Source organism: Myotis lucifugus, unplaced genomic scaffold, assembly GCF_000147115.1.
Source record: "Myotis lucifugus unplaced genomic scaffold, Myoluc2.0 scaffold_187, whole genome shotgun sequence".
Taxonomy (NCBI): Eukaryota; Metazoa; Chordata; class Mammalia; order Chiroptera; family Vespertilionidae; genus Myotis; species Myotis lucifugus.
In genome coordinates, this window is record NW_005871235.1 from 303,310 (window position 1) to 307,452 (window position 4,143).

The 4,143-nt window shown below is 54.7% G+C and overlaps 1 pseudogene; it reads left to right on the top strand.

Moving 5' to 3' along the window:
• Window positions 1-452: 452 nt before the first annotated feature.
• On the top strand, window positions 453-3,092 carry LOC102442272 (annotated as a pseudogene).
• Window positions 3,093-4,143: the final 1,051 nt, after the last annotated feature.

Below are 4,143 nucleotides of genomic sequence, written 5' to 3' on the forward strand. Positions count from 1 at the left end.
CGCTGCAGGGAAGAAATATCTGCACACCTTATGTTTCAAGGGACCTGGCGTATATGGCATGCTGTTCTTAATATGTTTGCTTCCTTTCTTAGCGCTATGTGTTTTAACCAAGGTCACCTCTCCGAGAAAGGTTGTTTAGGACTAAGGAAGGGAATCAGTAAAACCCCTTAACTAAGTGCCAGGCGGGTAGTCAATCACTTTAACTACGAACAATCATGCTTAAGCTACATAATCTTTACTTAGGATAATCTCCTTCAGTTACTTCCTTGTAGCTTAATAGAACAATAGAGTAACCTTGGAATAGAGATAAGAAACGCCCTAACCTTTGGAATAGAATAGATAGGATTAAAACCAACTGGTATAAATACAGATGTAACAGGACAATAGACCCCAACATATAGTGCCCGAACAGGGATTCCCCTAGGTGAGCCAACCGGTGGCAGGTCATGGGCATGGCTGAGGCCAGGAAGCAGCGGGAGCTGCTTCCCCTGATCTACCAGCATCTGCTGCAGGCAGGCTTTGTGCGTGCAGCGCGGGAAGTGAAGGAGCAGAGCTGCCAGAAAAGTTTCCCAGCTCAGCCTGTAACCCTTCTGGACATCTATACGCACTGGCAACAAACCTCGGAGGTTGGCAAGAAGCGGAAGGCCGAGGAAGATGCAGCGCTGCAGGCCAAGAAGGCCCGGGTGTCAGACCCCATTAGCACCTCGGAGAGCTCAGAAGAGGAGGAGGAGGCGGCAGCTGAAACCACCAAAGCTGCCCCAAGACCAGCATCCACCAACTACTCAGTTGTGAGGGCAGTTTTGACATCAAGCATGAAAGGAAAAGCCACGGCAGAGACCAAGAAAGGCAACAAGACAGTGAACTCCACACCACAACCTGCCCTTGAAACCACTGCCAAGCCTGGATTAGCATCAGCGGGCCAGGTCGATAGCTCCAGCGAGGAGACCTCCAGCTCGAGCGATGAGACCGATGTGGAGGTAAAGGCCTCGGGGAAACCCCCCCAGGTCAAAGCTGCCTCAGCTCCTGCCAAGGGGTCTCCTAGGAAAGCAGCGGTGCCAGCACCCCCTGGGAAGGCAGGACCTGCAGCTGCCCAGGCCAAGGCAGGGAGGCCAGAGGAGGACTCAGAGAGCAGCAGTGAGGAATCAGACAGTGAGGAGGAGGCGCCAGCTGCCAAGACCTCACTTCAGGTGAACGCCTCGGGGAAAACCCCGCAGGTCAAAGCTGCCTCAGCTCCCACCAAGGAGCCCCCCAGGAAAGGGGCTGTCCCAGCACCCCCTAGGAAGGCAGGACCTGCAACTGCCCAGGCCAAGGCAGGGAGGCCAGAGCAGGACTCAGAGAGCAGCAGTGAGGAATCGGACAGTGAGGAGGAGGTGCCAACCGTGGTACCTGTAACCTCAAACCTGGCTCAGGCAAAGCCCTTGGGGAAAAACTCCCAGGGCAGAGCCACCTCAGCCACGGGACCCCCTGGGAAAGGCAGTGTCCCAGCACCCCCTGGGAAGGCAGGGTCTGCAGCCACTTTGGCTCAGGCCCAGAAGCGGGAGGAAGACTCGGAGAGCAGCAGCGAGGAGTCAGACAGTGAGGAGGAGGCATCTGCAGCCACAACTCCAGCCCAGGCAAAACCGGCTATGAAAACTCAGACCAAAGCCTCCCCAAGGAAGGGCATTCCCATGGCCCCTGCGTCTGCCAAAGTCCCCCTAGTGCGAGTGGGCACAGCAACTTCACCAGCCTGCACATCCTCCCCAGCTGTGGCCAGGGCCACCCAGAGGCCGGGGGAGGATTCTTCAAGCAGTGAGGAATCAGAGAGCGAGGAGGAGGCAGCTCCTGCCACAGCAGGGACACAGGCTAAGTCTGTGGGGAAAAGCCTCCCAGTGAAAGTTGCCTCAGGGCAAGGGGCCACCCTGGGACTCCCTGGGAAGGCAGGGCCCATGTTGGCCCAGGTCAAAGCTAAGACGCACGAAGACTCAGAGAGCAGTGAGGAAGAATCAGACAGTGAGGAGGCTTCCTCGGCTCCAGCACAGGGGAAGGCCTCAGTGAAAACCTCTCAGAACAAAGCCCACCCCGTTCCCACCAGAGTGGCTTCAGCCAAAGGGGCATCAGCTCCCGGGAAAGTGGTCACTGCAGCTGCTCAAGCCAAACAGGGGTCCCCGGCCAAGGCAAAGCTGCCAGTGAGACCCCCCCAGAGCAGTGCCGTCTGGGTGAGGGGCCAGGTGTCTGTGCCAGCTGTGGGGAAGGCAGCCCCAGGGCCAGTCCAGGACTCAGAGAGCAGTGAGGAAGAGAGGGACATCGAGGGGGAGGTCCCGGAGACCCCCACTCCGGCAAAACCCTCAGGGAAGACCACCCAGGTCAGAACTGCCTCGGCCCCTACCAAGGGGTCCCCCAGGAAAGGGGCTGCCCCGCTACCCCCTGGGAAGACAGGACCCACAGTCGCTCAGGCTAGGAAAAAGGAGGACTCGGAGAGCAGCAGCAGGGAGGAGTCCTCGGACAGCGACGGGGGGGCACCGGCAGCTGTGACCGCAGCTCAGAAGGAGAGTAGCTCCAAAGCTGCCAAAAGTAACACACTGGCCCCAGCGACCCCAAAAAATGCCGAGGGGTCCTCGGAGAACAAGGCCCAGGTCCAGGCCTCGGTGGTGAAGGTCCTGGCGGAGCTGCTGGAGCTGCTGGAGCAGGAGAGGAAGAAGGTCGCGGGCGCCACCAAGGAGGGCAGCAAGAAGAGCCACAAGCGGAAGCTGTCGGGAGAGCAGGCAGCGGCCAGAGCCCCTAAGCGCAAGAAGAAGAAGCTGGCGGCCGGGGGAGGCGGGGAGGGAGCAGCTTCCTCAGAAAAGGCCCCCAGTACTACCCAGAGGAAATCTAAGAGAGACACAGCAAGTGGTGGCAGCACGAAGGACAAGCCAGAAGGGGAGCCAGAGATGGTTGAGGGTGGAGGCCAAGCCAACCCAAAGAACAAGGAGGGGAAAAAATCTGACAAGAAAAAAAAAGACAAGGAAAAGAAGAAGAAAGCCAAAAAGGCCTCAAGCAAAGACCCTGACTCACCAATACAGAAGAAAAAGAAGAAGACAGAGCAGCAGCCTGTCTGAGGAGCACAAGACGTCAGAAGAAGATGGCCAGCCATTAGCAGAGTCGGCGCTGGCCCAGCCCACAAGCCCTGCAGAGGTTGGTCCGAGGAGGAGGAGGGAGTGTGCCCAGTTCCAAGACCTCCACTCGCTGACCCCGCGCCTGACTTCCGTCCTGACACAGGACACTTCGTATAGATGTGTACAGTATAGATATAGATATAGATGATATAGATATAGATATAGATTTTTTTTAAGTGACATGCGCCTCCCTCCTCAGACCCAACATGCCCAGAGGCCTCAGGACCTTCCACCACTTTACCTTGCAGACCCAGTGAGGCCCGGCCTCCCGCTCCTCCCACGGCCCTGGTCCCTGGCTAACACTGAGGGTTTGTCCTCCTGTTGTCAGTTTTTTTCTGTTTGGTGTTTTTGTAAGAACTCAGAAAATAAAAGACTTGAAGGAAAGGTGCAAGTTGCAGTGCACCTGGGGCAAATAAATAAATAAATAATAAATAAATAATGCAATGCAGAGGGTTGTACAACAGCCAAAAGGCATCGGACCTCCTGTACAATAGCCTCTGCTGACTCAACCTGGTAGAAGGATACACAAACCAGACAAGAGTTTTACCAGATCTAGTAATGATGTGGGGAAGAGGTTGTGTTTTGTATCTTTCCAGAAGGAGCAGTGCAGACAATTTGGGTACCAGAGCATTACGTGCGTCACCACAATGGACCCAGAGAAGCTCCTTGTCCCATCGTTCCAAAGACTTAGTTACCCTGATGACAGAAAAGTGAAAAAAAAAGAAGAAAAGGAAAGCTATGCAAGGGACTGAGGTGCCAACATGGTTTCGGCTGAAGAAGTTAACAACTGAGGCCCAGCAGATGGTAGAAAAGCAAGAAGTGGAAGCTACTCTCTCAGCCAAGTCCGAGGACTCTGAGTAAATCAGCAAAAGAAACTTTCATTTAGCAGGAACTCACTTATTGCTGTTTTGCATTGCCATTGTTTTATTATTCTTACTAGTTTTAAAAATGTTATGTTTAAGTTTTAAAATGTTTTGGGTTTTGCATTGGCATTGTCTTGTTACTCTTTTAA